The sequence below is a fragment of the Balaenoptera physalus genome (genome assembly GCF_965194825.1).
Source record: "Balaenoptera physalus genome assembly, chromosome: 10".
Taxonomy (NCBI): domain Eukaryota; kingdom Metazoa; phylum Chordata; class Mammalia; order Artiodactyla; family Balaenopteridae; genus Balaenoptera; species Balaenoptera physalus.
This window is the reverse complement of record NC_138889.1, coordinates 68,036,253-68,053,659: the sequence shown is the minus strand read 5'-3', so window position 1 is coordinate 68,053,659 and position 17,407 is coordinate 68,036,253. Positions and strand designations below refer to the sequence as shown.

General features: G+C 48.4%; 1 long non-coding RNA gene across 1 annotated transcript in view; it reads right to left on the bottom strand.

The window, feature by feature from the left end:
- Nucleotides 1-1,727: 1,727 nt before the first annotated feature.
- Nucleotides 1,728-17,407, bottom strand: part of LOC309668402 — a 56,128-nt gene continuing 40,448 nt past the window's right edge. Inside the window, exon 3 of the long non-coding RNA XR_014268211.1 lies at nucleotides 1,728-17,407. This exon is cut by the window's right edge and continues 12,585 nt beyond it. This is a non-coding gene — a long non-coding RNA (uncharacterized lncRNA).

Below are 17,407 nucleotides of genomic sequence, written 5' to 3'. Positions count from 1 at the left end.
TCAAGCCTTCATCTTCCCAGATACAAGTCCAATGGGAAAAGATCAAGTCTCTTCCCCAAAGCTCTTGTTCAAGTCCTGGAATTTACTCTGATAGATGTCTCTTGAGCCACATGCCATAACCTGAACTAAGCACTGCAGTCAAGTGAACGGAAGAGGACACACACCCAACTTGTCCAGGCTGTCTCTCCCCTAAAGTCTGGCCACCAAGGCAGCAGTAAACTCAAGTCCTCAGTCCTGAGTCAAATCAACTTACCCATGACCACTTCCGGGTCTCTCCTGGTTTCGGCTCCTACAGAACTCTTTCTCCTCCCACCTTTCCTTTTCTTCCCTGGGCTGTCCATCCAGAGACCTACCCCACTGAGCCTCTCCAGGTCAGCTGGTTCTCATTATAACCTGCTTCTCTGTGCCCCTCCCCACCCCCAAGGTTAGACCGGAATTCAGGGACTGAGAGACCGTCCCAAAACCCTCAGGTCTTTTAGCACCAGGCAGCCAGAATTCCCAAGAAATGCTAGGAAAGACAGAGTTTCTCTGTACTCAGGTGCCCTGAGTGTGTCCCTGCCAGCCTGTCTGGCATAGGAGACCAGCTGTGGCTCCAGGTGTGGTGTGTGAAGGACTGGGCAGTCAGGGCAGCCTAAGAGCAGTTCAGGAAGCAAAACCTCTCATGCAGCTCCCTCCTAGATGGCTCAGACTGTGAGGGGCCTTAAATGCCATGCCAAGGGGCTGAGACTTTAGCCAACAGTGCCAGGAGATGGCGAGTAGTCAAAAGGCTTATTGGATGGATAGATGAACAAACAAGTAACCTGAGCCCAGAGAAGAAAAGTGACTTACATTACACAGCAAACAAGTAGGAGCAGGAAGACCAGACTCCAGGCCTTTCTGTGCCATCCTGGGGTCTGGGCTGCCTCCGCCTCAGCAGGGTGCTTTGGGAACCCCCAAAGATCATCAGCCATGGTTTCACTTCTCAGGTGCTCTAGACCTGGGCTCCTGAGCGCTGAGCAAAGGCGGGAGCCTGGGGATTAGAAACTTGGCCACAGTCAGAGACAACCAGCAACTGGGAAATTTCAGGAAGGCTCAAGCTGGCGCCCAGGGTTGAGGCTGGGGAATTAGAGACAGACTGAGTTCTCTGGGAGCGTGGTAGAGGAGGGGCAGAGGGAAGCAGCCCAAACTCAGCCACATTTTGCTCTGGCTGAGGCCAGCCAGACTCTGGGGACAACGCATGCCTGACAAAGCCCAGAGCTCACCATTCTTTATGAGGGTAAAAATCCCCGAGGAAGCTGTTGGGGGGAGATGGGTGGGAGGAGGTGTCACCTCTGGCCTTCAGAAGCCTTGGCATCGCTGAGTCTGACATTTTGCCCTGGGGAACAGAGCTCCTCTAAGGCTGTCATTAACAGAGGGCAGGGGCTGGGATTAAGGGTGGAGGGGCAGAGCCTTCTGGTCTCTGGTTTAGGGAAACCTGAAACTAATCTAGGGCAGGATTAGTCAAGACTTCAAAGGTGAATAAAGGTCCAGAACTTCCATGCTATCTGGCTAACCACTGTATCCCCAGTCCCCGGAACAGCCTGACAAATAATAGGTGCTCAATAAATACCTGTTGACTGGGGCTTCCCTGGTGGCACAGTGGTTGAGAATCTGCCTGCCAGTGCAGGGGACACGGGTTTGAGCCCTGGTCTGGGAAGATCCCACATGCCGCGGAGCAGCTAGGCCCGTGAGTCACAACTACTGAGCTTGCGCGTCTGGAGCCTGTGCTCCGCAACAAGAGAGGCCGCAATAGTGAGAGGCCCGCGCATCGCGATGAAGAGTGGCCCCCGCTTGCCACAACTAGAGAAAGCCCTCACACAGAAACTAAGACCCAACACAGCCAAAAATAAAAAAATAAATAAATATGAAGTACTGTGTATCTGTTAAAAAAAAAAGAAAAAAAACCCTGTTGACTAAACAAAGGACTCTTGAGAAGGGTCAGGGGAGCAACTTTTCACTCCTTTTTGCTGCCCGCAATCCCCTCTCTACTGCACCGGCACCACGTAATAAAAAGCCCAGGCAGGAGTCAGGCCAACAGTGTTTACAGTAGTTGGTGGAGAACTTACTGTCTTCAGAGCAGCAGCCCACCCCAAGGAGAACTTTTCACCCTTAGCTCTGCCAAACATGTTTGATGGATGCAAAAGGTATTAGACTGTAAATCGGGAAATTTAAGTCTTAGGGACAGCCAGCCTCTAACAGTGACAGATGTGAAAGTGCTTTGAGAACATTTTCACATTTTATGGCCTTATACTATCCCCATTTTATAGCTGTGAAAACTAAGATTGTAGGTAGCCCTAGATTACACAGCCGGGGAGTGGCAGCGCAAGCCCTCAGGTGGCTGCGACCGTAAGCACCCCGTCTGCGATACTGCTCCAAACCCAGTCTGGAATCACCTGGGGGTGGTGCCAGGGAGGCGACGGTCTACGTGCGCGGGCGACAGGCCTGGCGGCGCCCCCTGCCGTCCGTCGCTGGGGCTGCCGCTTCTCTGCGCGGCGCTGCCCTCCCTCGGCCGCCTGGACGAGCCTCGGTTCCCGCTGCAGGCGGGTCTGAGCTTGAACGCGCTGGGGTGCTGGCGGCTGGGGGCTGCTCGGACCTTGTACTTTTGACGCTACTCTCCGGTCTGGATCGTTCTATCACCTTTCCCCGGAACAGAAAATGGAAGAGCCGGGGTTAGGAAGGAGGAAAGAAAGAAGAGGGAATATGTATAAAATAGATAAGCAACAAGGTTAGATTGTACAGCGCAGGAATTATAGCCGTTGTCTTGTAATAACTTTTAACGGAGTATTATCTGTAAAAATACTGAATCACTACGCTGTACACCTGAAACGAATACAATATTGTAAAGCAACTATACTTCAATTTAAAAAAGGAAGGGAGGAAGAAAAGAAGGAAGGAGGGGAGGGAGGAAGGAAGGAAGGAAGGAAGGAGGGGAGGGAGGGAGGAAGGAAGGAAAGGAGAGGGAAAGCAAACGGTGAAGGAGAGGAGACATCCAGCCTCCCACCACGGCCCCTCCGCTTACTCTCACTTGGGGTCCTGGGCATAAACTGATGGTCAGGAGAGCCCCATTTCAGGACATAGTTATTTGAACACCCCCAGAGGGCTGTGACCAGCTGTGCCAGGCTCAGGGGCTCCACAAATGAGCAAGACTTAAGCCTGTCCCCTCAAGAAGTCACAGCCCCGTGGTTGGGGGATGTGGGGGAATGGGAGGAGTAGATGGATAGGGTCACCTGCAATCCAGCCTGAAAAGTGCTGTGAGGAAGCAAATCCAGGCGCTGGGAGTGCTGAGAAGGAGGTGACTGTCTCCAGCTGAGCGGTCAGGGAAAGAGGAGAGCCTGGGGCTGCCACTGCAAGGATACATCAGGGGCAGGGCTGTTCCAGACCGGGGACGAGCATCTACAAGGACATGAAGACGTGGTCACCACGAGGAACCCCTGCCGCTTCCTCTGGCTGTGGACTCCCCCTTGGAGAGCGCAGCCTCCAGCCCAACCTCGTATTTCCCTGTTTCTGCCCAGCCTGCCCTGGAGCTCCCAGATAACCTCCAGGCTCTGGACCTCTCCCAGGTCCCCCAGTGCACGTCAGCCAGCACCCTCTGGCTCTCTTGACTCCTGGTCCCCTGTTCCCTGATCCCCAAACCCTTAGCCAATGACGCCTGCAGGAGGCTCACTTACGGGGGAAGTTTGACCACACTATGAGTCACACTCTCCATCTGCCAGGGAGCCTTCCTGTCGTCCTCATTCAGCCCAGGATTCTCCCCACTTCTCTGGCCAACAGGCTGCCCTTGTCTTCTCCCTTCGAACCCCCCAAACTTCCTTTGCCAATCTCAGTGTTTTCAGGATAGCCTCTGCATCTACTCTACTGAGGCAGGGGTCTTCAGCTGATACTCCCTCAATTTCTCTTTCTTCAAATCTATACCTCTCTCATCTCCCATTCTTTCCTCTTAACTGACTCCCCCTTTCCAGTCTTACCCATCTCCTGTCTGTGCTCCACACAGCTTTCTGATACCTCTCGATAGGTAGATGATAGATAGATAGATAGATAGATAGATAGATAGATAGATAGATAGATAAATAGATGATAGATAGATAAATAATATACAATATATAAACTCGTGTGTGTGTGTGTCCTGTTGGTTCTGTTTCTCTGGAGAACCCAGACTAATACATCCTTTCCCTCCACTTCCGCCACAGAGAGGGACCTAGCCCAGGCTTCCTTCCGTGGAAATTCAAATAAGTGTGACATCATCATGAAAGTCCCAGTAGTGCTATGGCCCTCTTCTCAGGCATCAGGGGCCCAGCTCGAGCATCACCCTGCTGGCCTGTCCTGCTAATCTTTCCAGGAATAGCCTGGCTCTCGACCCAGCACTGAGGAGGTCTCTTGCACTGATGAGACAAGATTACTAGAAAATGGATTTAATTTGAAGAAAATGTTGATAACTGTGACAAACATTCACTGTGCAGATTACATGTCAATGCTAGCGAGTCACGCAAACCTCTACTTCCATCAGATTTAGTCATTCATTCACTCACCCAGCAAATATTTATTGAATTCCTACATGTGCCAGATACTGTTTTAGGCTTTGAGAATGCAGTAGTGAATAGTTACATTCAAGCAGGGAAAGACAGACAAGAAACAAACATAGATATGTAATATGTTACAGGGTGACAAAGAGCTATGAAGAAAAATTAAGCATGGTAAGGGATGGATAGTGTGGAGAGGTGACTGAGGGAGGTGTCTGATTTAGGGAGGATGCCTGAAGAAAGCTTTTCTGTTAAGGTAGCATTTGAACAGCAGCCTGAATGAGGGAGTGAGCCACACAGGTCTCAGAAAAGCTTTCCAAGCTGAGGGAACAGCAAATGCAAAGACCCTGAGGCGTGACGTGCCGGCATCGTCAAGGAACAGCAAGGAGGCCAGTGTGGCTGGAATAGAGTGAACAGGGAGAACATAGTAGAGAAGCAGTGGGAGACCAAGTCACGAAGGGTCTTAGGTTTGTGATAAGAACTTTGGATTTTACTCTGAGAAAGATGAGAAGCCATTGGAGTGTTTGTCCAGGGTTGTTGTGCTAACTCCATAAAACTCATAAGGAGTGGAGAAAAAAGAAAGGGGGAGGCGTGGTTTTACCATCCAGAGCTCCTGTGCCCGCCACTCCTGGGCCACCATGCGCCCCAGAGAGACCTCTGTGACTGCATTTTCAACAGCCATTGCCTTGGCTCCCAATTACATTGTCTCATCCCCAGAGGGGGATAGGTTTTAACCTTAGGGAGAAGCACCTGGGGATGGGAGGGGGTAGTGAGGAAGAAGGACCACCAGGGCCACATGTTGACTACCATCTCTCCTCGTTGATGCTTGTGCTTTCCACATTGCTTCCACTAATCTCTCTTCTTTATAATCTTGACAACTGTCCTGTCAACATGCCACCTTAAAAGTGGTCTTGTAGCAAATGTGCCCATGGAGACAGCCACCCCCCTGCTCTTGGCCCACCAGAAGTTCATCTGCACCCTGTGCCTTCTCCTTGATTACTGAGTATTGCAGCCTTGGAGCTTGAAGAGGTCCCTTCTTGGGTCAAGGTGCATAGAAGCTTCTCTGCTCTTTCCTCACTTTCTGTTCCCACCATCAACATTCTACAGCTATGGCCAACCACGTCAGGCCCTAAACACCACTTCATTCCATTGTGAGGTGGAGAGTTGGGAAATAAAGATGTAAGAAAGGAGACCGGGGTGGGGGGGGGGGGGAAGTGGGGAGAAATAAATCAAAGAAATGAGGAGCAGAAGCAGGCACTTCATCCCTGGAGAAGTAGCTCCGGAAGCTCTGCATATGGGAGCAGGGGCAGGACTCTGCTTCCCCAAATGTGTCCTATAAAGTCAAGAATGATAGCAGCAGGAACCTCCACTGGAGGGTCCCTGGGGTCAAGTCAGTCTTCTATCCCAGAGAGCTCAGCCATGGGAGAGAATGGAGCCCCAGGCAGGAAAATTCCTCCTGGTGGGAGAAGCACACTGTGTTCTCCTGCCCCAGAGAAATAACATTTCTCCTCCTTGCCCAATTCTTCCCTTCCTGCCTTGGCTGTCAGACACATCCGAGTGCCCCCCCCACCCCTGCCCTCCCTCCATATCACGTGAAGCTATGTATGGTTTCTTAGGAGTGAAGAGTTGCAATGACTCAGCCTGGCCACCTGCATCCATTTTCCAGCTCTTTGGCCTCTGGCGCATCCTTGGGGATGGCCTCCACACCACAGAGCAAGACGTGCCATCTCTGCCTTTGCTGAATACATATCCAAGAGGATTTTTCCACGATTTGTCACTTTCTGAGAGGGCTTACATAAAAAGTGTTTCCAGGGCAAAGCAAAAAAATAATCAATGGAATTTAGAGCAATCCTAGGAAAGCCTTGTCCAGTGGAGAAGAGAAAGTTCCCTGCCCCAGTTGAATCACTACTCCTGCACAGTCCTGATTCTGCAGGAACCCAAGAGCCCTCGCTCCTATGAGAAGCACGTCCTGGGACCCACACCCCAACCTCTTTCCTCAAGACAGCATGAAAGACCTTAGCTCCCGTGCAAAGCTGCCAGGGAAGCAGATAGAAAGTGTCCTCCCGTCTCATTATTCTCCATGTGTCGATAGCACTGATTAAATTGACTTCAACCCAACCTCTACTCCGAGCTCCAGTCTCATTTCTCCAACTGCCTACTTGACCCACTTGGATGTCTACTAGACATGCCCAAGTCTGAACTCTGGATTTCCTCCCTCAAACTCCAAAACTTCTCTGCTTGCAGTCTCCATATCTCTGTTAATGGCACCGCTATTCACACAGTTTCTCAAGCCAGAAACATGGGAGTCATACATGGAGGCTTCCTTGCCTACCACATCTGATCTTCCTGTTCGATATCCAAAATGCGTCTCCAGCGTCATGACATCAGAACTCTCAGCTGAAAGACTGCAATAGTTCTTACCTGGTCTCCCCGCTTCCACGGGGCCCTCTCCAATCTACTGTCCTCATAGCAGCTAGAGTAATCTTTTAAAAATATAAATCAGGTCACATCAGCCCTTATCTAAGCCTTTTCCCTTTCTAACTTTTTTACCATGACCAAAAAGCTGTGCATTAATATGTCTCCTGCCTACCTCCCTAGTCTCATTTCATGCCACGTTCTCATTTGCTGTACTTCAGCTATGCTGCTTCCCATTCCTGGAACACATTTTCTTTCCCATCTCAGGGCCTTAGCATACTTTATTTCCTGCTGCCTGCGCATTTTTGTCCCTCCACCATATCCTTCAGATCTCAGTTTAAATGTCACTTCCTCAGAAAGCCTACTCCCAACACCCTTTCTAAATAGGTCTCCCCTCTAATTCCTTGCTGTTCTCTTTTGCTGTCCCATTTATTTCCTATATAACACTTAGCCAGCTAGCGTTAATTATTGTTTACATGTTTATCACCTATCTCCCCCGCTTTTTTCTGTCATCCCCACAGGAGTGAGGCCAGGCCCAGAGATGGACAGATCAGTGACTCCGGCTAAGTGGTGCTGAGGGGACAGAGGCAGGGCACAAGGGTCCTTGAGGGAAGAACTTGTTTGACTTGTTTATCACGGTGTTCTCATTGCACAGCACAAAAACTGGCAGAAGCATTAATTGAGTGACTGGACGGATGAGTGGGTGGGTGGGTAGGTGGATGAGGGAATTTCAGCCTTGGGCAAAATCTATAGGAACCATGTCCAAGGAAGAGGCAGTGATTAGACAGCACGGACCCTGCATCTGCAGGAACCTTACAGACCCAAGTTCAGGGATGTAAACAATGTCATTTCGGTAGCTGAATTGAGAAAGGGACTGTGAAAGGTCAGCCTAGAGTGTACTCAGGTAAAACCTGCCTGCATCATGGGAGGGAGAATTAAAATCAAAAGAATGAGGAATAGAGTCTGCTTTTCTCCTTCTTCACCTTTGACAGAGCTGTTTAGATTCCGGTTAATCCTGTTGGTTGATGATTGTCCTGACACAGGATGATCAGTAATATTCTGGGGCGTATTTACATGATAGACTTGACTCTAAAATGTCATCATCCCTCACTGGTACACTAGGAGATCAGCTCCCTGGGGAAAGGGCTGTTGCACACTGACCCCCAGCAACCGTCACAACCAACAGAAGAGAAACCGATGGAAAGGAGAGAAGACTCCAATAGAGGGTCTAATGGGACGGGAAGCATAGCCCACGCTAAGTGTTACTAGAATGGGCACACGGAAGAAGCATGCAGGGCCAAGGTGAGGAACAAGAGAAGATGGAGAGAGCTCCCTCATTAACCCCAAGCCATGGGTTCCAGCCCAGCTAAAAAAGGCATTTCTGATTGACATTAGTATTTAAGACAGCCAGTCCAATAGCCAGAGATGACAGAGATGAGAGGTGAAGTAGAATCAAATGAAGCTAGATCATGGTGCCCAGGGTTTCCTGCATCAGTGGCTGGAGAAGCGGACAGCAGCTCAAAGGTTGTAAGTGGATGTGGGGCCCCAGGCAGTCTGGGTTCAGGGAAGTATGACCAAGTGAACTAGGAAGAAGGGACCAAGGTAGGAGCTCAGTCTATGGATATCCCAACACAGCGAAGCAGGAAGAGCCCAACCAGAGGCCCAGCCTGGTGCTCCCCACGCCAGGTCTACCAGTGGGAAGATGATTCCAAGCCCCCTGGAGCAGACTGAGGCTGCCATCAGGATTGCCTCAAGCCCTGGCCTGGGTTCAGCCTTGGAAGCGGCCACATCGACGATCGCCGTCGGGAGGGGCTGGAGGGACAGAAGCCGGAGCGGCAAGGTGGACGCCACACTGACAGCATCCCAGAACGCATCGGCATCCCTTCTCACACCAAGAGGGTGGGATGAAAGAAAAATGTCATTGTCAGGAGCTTTGGACGACCAGGAGATACCCAATTTCCTTCCCCTGCGGGGGTCCTTCAGGAGCTAGCTGTCTGGCCTGGCTTGGGGACTCTCCTCTCTAGCCTCAGGGAAAGGTCTGTCCACCAAAGGCCATTTTATGGCTCGCTAGTTTGAGCCAGGACTCAGGAGAAAGAGGCACCTCCTCCCTGCCCTGCCCTGGCCTTCCCTTCATTCTGTCTTAAGAATCAGCCTCCTGTTAAAGTAGACAAGAATAAGGGGCCATCCTTCCCCCAGGAGCCTCACAGCTCTGTGAAAGATCACCTTATCCGGGATCTATGACACACACCTTCTGGTAGCTTCCCCAAGGGTTTCAACTAGCCACACCACTGGTGTTTGCGCCCAGCTCACTCCAAGGTCCGCCAACAAAAGTCTGTCTAATCAACACTGTTCATTCTGGAGCTGCTCCCACAGGGAAACGGCATGGGCAGAGTCTATTTCACAATTGTTGGCTTCGCATCAGGACCAAAGGAACAGGGTGTAGTGGAAAGAGCACTGGGTTGGGAGTTAGGAGTCTGGATTCAGCCCTGCTTCCGACACTCACGGGCGAGCCTCCCTGTCCTGCCTCACTCACAATGGTACAGTGGGTGGAGGAGAAGCTGTCTGTGACGTGCGTCTTACTGTAAGCACTTTCCGTGAAGAAGAGGCCCAAGCCAGGGTCGCTCCCCTTCCCCCCATTTACACGTGTGACCCTGATCCCTGGCCATAGATGATTTTATCAAGAGTGAGCCTGTCACCTACCAGACCCAGTGAACACCTTTCCTCAAGGAATCTGGAATTGGGGAAGCAAGAGAGAGAAAAGGAGGCTCATGTGAACTCAGGAGCAGTGGGGAAATCATGTTTTCTCGCCGCGCAGTCTGGAGAGCAGAGATATCCAACCTGCAGTGAGACCGGGAAATGAGAAAGATATGCAGGAACTGGCAGCCATGAGGGCAAGGAGAGCTGTGTGCACTTTTAGTTCTGGGTTTCAGGGCTCCCTGAAGCCCAGATGTATCTTTTTTTTTAAGGTGGCTTTTAAAAATGGGTCCTGGGACTTCCCTGGTGGTCCAGTGGTTAAGACTCCACGCTTCTACTGCAGGGGGTGAGGGTTCAATCCCTTGTCGGGGAACGAAGATCCCGCATGCCACATGGCACGGCCAAAAAAATTAAATAAATAAAAATTTATTAATTAATTTTTTTTTAAAAACCACTGAAAAAAAAAAAAAGGTCCCTCCCAGATCCCAAGTTTCCAGACAGCTTCTGAGTCGTGAGTGTTGACAGGGGCTGTCATGGGTCCCGCTCATCATTGCCCTCCGGGAGGCCAGGGCAGGCGCTGGTTCACATCTGCATTTCACCCCCGCCCTGTGCTTTGGCCGCAGAAGATGCTCTGTCAATTTTTGTCAGGTTAAGACGGATGGAATCCAAAGACATCCATTCCTCCGTGAGGGATGCTCCCTGGAGCCAGGCTGGCAGCTGTCCCTCCCTGTGCAAGGTTGTCTTTGGTGCCAGCCTCACGGCCAGTCCCATGGAATCCATGACCTGCCCGAGCCCTTCCGGCCCTGCAGCCCATGACCCTGTGTGAGCCCAGGACTCACCCCCAGTGCAGCTAGCCCACAGCTTCCCAGGTTTTATTTTCATTAACCCAACTGGAAAATTGGACTGCGTTCAGGATTGTGCTGAAAACCAGATGCTGGAGCTGGGCTCCGGTTTCCTAGATAAACACACTGGAATAATATGCATCTACCCATGAAATGCTCTCTGTGGCGGCACGTGGCAGCTCTCCAGAAGAAAGAAAAACAGTGTCAAAGCTCCATTTGAGGCTTCTCACTCCCCCTTCCTGGCCAGAGGCTGGTGAAAATAGCCAAGTTTTTTGTTGGCCCCATTGCCGGCCAGCTCCCTCTCTGCTGGCTCTCCTCACCCTCTCCCCATCCCTGGCCGGGAACGTACCAGCTTCTAAAAAGAACGTCAAGCCTTCCCCAGTTCCCCTGTCTGGATGAAGGCCCTTCTTCTGAGCTCCCAACGCACTCTGTGGACCCCCGTCCTCTAGCAATGAGACAGTCCTGTGATTGTGTAGCTCATCTGATTCCTCCAGAACCGCTCAGAAGCTCCTTGACATGAGGGAGGGAGCCTTGTTCTCTCTGGCCCAGGGTTGGTGAAGATAGTTGTTAATGTTGCTGAATGAATGAATCAAAAGAAGTCACACCAGCCACGCGTGAAGGAGGCTTGGGTTCCAGAATGCTCTTGAGGTCTGCTTTTCTCTGCCTGAGTGTTTTCACTCACCCAGTGCTCACTGAGCTTTCACTTTGCAGCAGACCCCATGCTTGGTGTGGGCGTAGCAGGGATAATGGCACATCCCTGCCCTCAAAGAGTCCACCATCTGCTAGAGGAGATGGACCCAAGGCATGTGGTAGCTGCATGAGGTTTTCTTTCCCCCTCGTCCACTTCTTTCCTACAGATAACCCTGCCTCCTCCTATGGGGAAGGCTTGTCTCTAGATAGTCACAGTAGAGTGGTAGAAACTATGTTAGCACAAAAAACCCAGGCTACAGAAGGCAATCAATACTAGAAAGAGGATGACTTGTTTTATGGATGCTTCTCTTGCTGATTTTTAAAGACATTAAGACCTGAAGACTTCAGGATATAACGCCACAGCTCTGGAATGGAGTTAGGACCCTGGGGGAGGCCAAAGAGTAGAGAAAGGAAACAGGATCATAGGGAGGTGAAGGGAACAAAGGGAACTCCCATTTGCCCATCTAAGGCTACTTCTGTAAGGACCGATGAATGATTTGATGAGAAAATTAAATCTTTTGCTGAATCTCCTGGACTCTACAAGTGTACATGAACCCCTGAGAGTAAGAGGTATTTCTGGCGGTAGACTGTACCCACTCTACACTCCAGCCAGGTGTTACAAGAATAGTCCAAGAGTTACAGAGATACTTCAAATCTGGCATAATTGGGAACGAACAAGGGCCTGTAGGAGCATAAAGAAGGGGGGTGTTGCTTTTTAGGGGAGTCATGCCCTCATTCAGGAATATGTGTGGTCTGACATTTGGGTTCAAGTCCTGCCGTTGTCCTCCTTGTCCCCTCTGGACTTTGGCCCCTCTGGACCTCAACTGCTCAGGTGAGCGGTAAACATCCTATCACACTGTGCACTGGGGAGCAACGTGTGAGGATGAGCACATGGATTTGCAGGACTGCCAGGGGAAGCACAGTCACAAGCCCAGCTGTTGTTGTTGTCAGGGACATTTCCTTTTGACCCACGCACATAACTGCAGTTCTGCTCCAGTCCACACGGTGTTTCTGTGTTCTGAGGACAGTCAGATCCCAAAGAGGCATTCAACCACTGCCCCCTATCCTGGCCCTTGGCCCCTGTCATTAGCCAGGACAGAGGTCAGATCTCCTTCCAGGAGAGTAGGGAGAGCAGAGCAGATTTCTCAGTAACCTCACCATTTGATATAAAAGCAAGCAAATACCAAAAAAAGCTTGATATATACAATAAAATATAGTCAACATAAATGCAAATTAGGTCATTCCCTTTTTTATGTGGAAAGAGAATTAAGTGTTTAAATTAAGAAGACTTAATCTAGTGATCTAGTGGGTAAGACTCCGCACTCCCAATGCAGGAGGCCGGGGGAACTAGATCCCACGTGCATGTCGCAACCAAGAAGCCCGCGTACCGCAACTAAAGATCCCACAAATTGCAATGGGGATCCTGTGTGCCGCAACTAAGACTCAGTGAAGCCAAAATAAATAAATATATATTTTTTTAAAACGATGTAAAAGGCAAAGGGAAATTCTCCTTTGCCTAAATAAATAAATAAGACTGAAATCAGCACAATTATGGTGGCAGCTGTAAAGACCATTTCTATTTATAAATGACAATGACACCGTTTTTAGTGTGTTTCAGACTTCTGTGTGACCGCTCTTCTAGGAATTACAGCATTTGCTTTCGTTCTAAATAAATGACCTCTTCTACAGGAGGACTCAGTTGAGAACCAGGAGGCACTGAGACTCCCAGAATCTGGGAAATGGGTGTCCTGTTCTGATAGGGGGAATCAGAGGTACACCAGAGAACCACTAAGCCACTTCCATTTCAGCATCTTCCGATGGCCTGTGTATATCCTTTATCCAATTTTCTAATAGCACTTTTGCCTTTTATATAGGCTTATGTTTGCTATATATATCTTATGAATCTCAATATTTTGTTATATATTGATATATACTGCAAATTCTCCCCCAACTCTACCATTGTTTTTTTTTACTGCCTTCTTGATCCATGTGTGAGTTCACTGTTTGGACCTGTTGACTTTTCTCAAGGAAAGAAACTGTGAGACAAACCCAGAGATGAAAACTCAAAGAGGGAAAACTCAAAGAGGAAGGATCAGAGACTGAGAGGGAGGAGCAGAGGTTCAAAAGGGAGAGCAGAGGCTCGGAAAGGTGGCCAGGAGCTGAGAAGAGGAGAGTCAGAGAAAGATAGGAACTAGAGCGTGGGGGACAGCTCCAGAGTTGCTTTTGTGTTTGTAATCTGTTTATGGTGTCTCAGCTTGCACAAAAGTTTTCAGTATTATGTAGTCAAATCTGCCAGCCTCTTCCAGGATTCTAAATTTTTGTCTTACTTAGAATGGTCTTCCCTACCCCAAGATTTAAAAAGTACTCTCATATATTTTGTTCTAAAATGTTTTAATTTTGTTCTTTAGTATTACTTCCACAACTGAATTTTATTTCTGTATATGTGTGGGATAGGGATCTAACTTAATTCTTTCCTAAATGGATATCTAATAATACCACTTATTATATAATTGACCCTATTCCCCTCCCTTTATCCTCTCATCTGAAATATTCATCATATGCTAAACTCACACATATAGATGACTCTGTTTCTGGACTCTCAATTCTGTTCCATTGAATTGCTTGTCTATTCCTATGCCAAAACCACAATGTTTTAATCACTGTAGCTTTATAGTATATTTTGATATTTGATAGGGCATATTCTCCACCATTGTTCTTTTTCAAAATGTTCTTGGCTAGGCTTGTGTCTTTTCTCTTCCAGAGGAACTCAAGAGTCTGTGGTCAAGTTTCATAAAAAGTTCAGAAAACATCAAATACTCTGTTTCTAAATGTTCCTCCCTTTCCAGTTACTAATGTGTTTTTCCTCCACCCCATCCCCACCTCCTGGAAGCAGTACACATGGTCATCAGCAAGACACTCCCAAAATTCTAAGAATTAAACTATTAAAATCCTCACATTCTCAATAAAACTAGAAACATGTAAAAAGCTATAATCATAGACTATTCCTGGGATCAGGAGTAGAAAGAGCAAAATCTAATTAAGTAGGTTTAACAAATTATTTTTTAAATGAAAAGAAGGAATCAGTCATAAAGGGTGTTGGTCAATGATGCAAGTACAGTAAAAAAAAAAAGTATGAGCATAAATGGAAACAGAAACAGTACCCAATTTATGACTCGCTACAATACAGTGATGGAGAGGGTGTAGCATGTGCTACCTGTGCTCCACTTCTATCCCCTTAACACCATCCATTTTGGTGCCCATAAGACCATCTTCTAACTGTCTCACCTGTGCCCTTTGACCTGTGGACTTTCTCTGGCCACCAGGCTGGAAAGTGTCCATACACACAGTAGGCTGGATATGTCAGCCAGTTAACTACTCAACTCCACCCTGTGGTCAGAAACATCACTCAACCAATGACTTATGATAGTTGATGGATAGAGAACCTGGATCTCTTGCCCCTGGGGTGGGTTAACAATGAGATGCACATTGTACACTGCTTCTCAGAGTCCCCAGGAAGATTAAGTTCCAGTTGCCCACCACGGTAACTTGTTTGGTCACACACTTGTACTGGCTTCCTTCCCTTCCCCATTTCACTTCCCCACTCTGCTACCATTGATTCTGGGACCACCTCCCAAATAAACTACTTGCACTCAAATCCTTGTTTCAGGGTTTACTTTAGGAGGGACCCAAACAGAGAGGGTCAGCTTCTGAACCCAAGGCCTTAACCTATCCAGCTTCAGTGGCAGTTTTCCCCCCATCCTAGACATGAGGGGAATGACTGGTCAGAACCTGTTGCCATGAAAACTCGCCATCATAAAACTATCTCCCCTTATTCTGAGTCCAAACTCACCAAGCGACCTTCTGATTATGACCTGGCTTCCAGATGGTTTTTCTATAGAAAAAGAGGGGATGCTGACTGAAAGCAGCAAATGCCCAGCCCCCAAAGAGCTTTATTTTCTCATTGCCAATGAACACCTGGAAAGTAGGTGAAACCTACTTTCACCTACAGTGAAACCCTGCTCTGAGTGAGATGGAGCCACCCTCAGTATTGACAAAATTGCACTTCCAAGCCTGCCAGGCTGAAAACCAGACTCTGGGCCAAGGTGACTTCCCCAAGTAAAGGCTGCTTTATAAGGAGCCTAATGGAAGCCAATCAGCCTCTCCTGCCAGTACCTGACCTGGCCATACACCTTTTTACAGGCTTTAGTGGCAATATTCCACTCCTATTAAGTGAAGCAATAGATGGAATCACATTTTTTCAAAGCTTTCTGCTCACTCCTGGCAGGAAAATCTCTGTGCACCCTCAAGTATTTTAGTTTCCAGGGTGTTCACAATTCCAGGACATCCATTTCCAGTTAGACTTCTCTCTTCTACCTGAGTCATTCTAGACTGCTGGTTATGGGCATGATAATCTTAATTCTGAATGTTCTGGAACATCCCAGATTTCAAATATTCTGAACATTTGCTTTAAAACATTAACATATCCTTGAAATGATAAGATTTCAGTGTCCAACTAACCTCTCCCATATTGCATTAGCACTGGGAAGTAGCCCAAAACAATTTTTGTAAGATGATGTATCCTTGATGTTGATTTCGATCTGCAAATCCTGTTATAGAAGATTCCTGAGCTATTACACACACGCAAATCCCTGAGCTGTTTCTAACTCAATCACTCAGGCTCTTATAATTAGCCAAAGTAATCCTTTATTCAGACTAATTTGATATTCCTTTTTATATATTGTTTTGTGTATCCTAAAGAATAAAACCTCTTGAATCGAATCTCCCTTACAACAAAGTGAATGTCTTAAGAAAGAAAGAAGAAATAACAAGAGAAAGACAAGCCATCATTCACAGAACACCAGTGGCCCCGTGGCCCCGTTGAGATGGGGAGATCTGGTGGTTGCTGTGGAGCTGTCCACCAGGCAGGTGCTGACAAGAGTTGAACAGGGGCTGCCCTCCTCAAGAGTTGTGAAAGAGCCCCATCCTCACCCCAGCCATCACACCACCCCCAAAGAAATGTGAAAAACTATTAGAATGTAGGGAAACATAGGCCATGCGCCCCGATTGGAGTAGAGAAGACAATAATTGGTTGGCAGAGTCTTCTGAATCTTCTCCACTCAAATCCAGATATAATATCTGTCCAGGATTCCTTTTCTCTGATTGTAAACATTCAGGGCAGTGGCTGCTGTAGATGCCTCCAGGGGGTCTTGTTGTCCCTACAGTTGCTAATTCTGGCAGACCTAATAGGAAAATAGGACTGGCTGCTGGAGAGGGAGAGGTTGTGGCCCCAATCCCTATCACACACCCTGACGTTACCCTTCCTTCTCCATTTTCCAAATCAAGAATGAGGGCCTGAGGCCCTACCACTTCTCCTTATTTAATAGGGCTTGGAGGAAAATATTGCCTGCCTTTGAAGTGGTGCGTTGGATGTGTGTGACAGGCTGGCTGGCACTGAACAAGTCCCTCTTCCCCTCTAGGCTTGGTCTCATCATATGTAAAATGGGGAAATGCCAGCGACTCAAAACTCTTTTCTTGTCTCCCTGTCCTTGGCCATCTTCCCTCAGTTACATGCCTCCCTGGCAGGCTATTCACAGCCTTTTTGCAAAGAGTTTCTGCCACTCAAGTTCTCCATCACTGAAGACTCCTGACATGAGCTCTGGGAGCAGGGGCCTAGTATAGGACCACTGTGGGTATTGGATGAGCATGAAAGACTTGGTTCTGGAGTATATGGGGTGGGGGAGGGTGGTAAGGGCAAGGAAACCCCAAATGTTAGGGAACTCCAGAAGCATTGTCTCCTCTTCTTTAAGATAATCCTTTATTTTTTTAAAAATGATACATTTAAGGGACTTCCCTGGTGGCACAGTGGTTAAGACTCTGTGCTCCCAATGCCAGGGGACTGGGTTTGATCCCTGGTCAGGCAACTAGATCCCACATGCACGCTGCAACTAAGAAGTCCACACGCTGCAACTAAGAAGCCCACATGCCACAACGAAGAGTCCGCATGCCGCAACTAAGAAGCCCACATGCTGCAACTAAGAGTTCGCATGTCACAACTAAGGAGCCTGCTTGGCACAACTAAGGAGCCAGCAAGTTGCAACTAAGGATCCTGCCTGCTGCAACTAAGGAGCCGGCAAGCCCCAGCTAAGGAGCCTGTGAGCCGCAACTAAGACCCAGAGCAACCAAATAAATAAATAAATACTTTTTTTAATGATACTTTTTTTTTAATTTTAA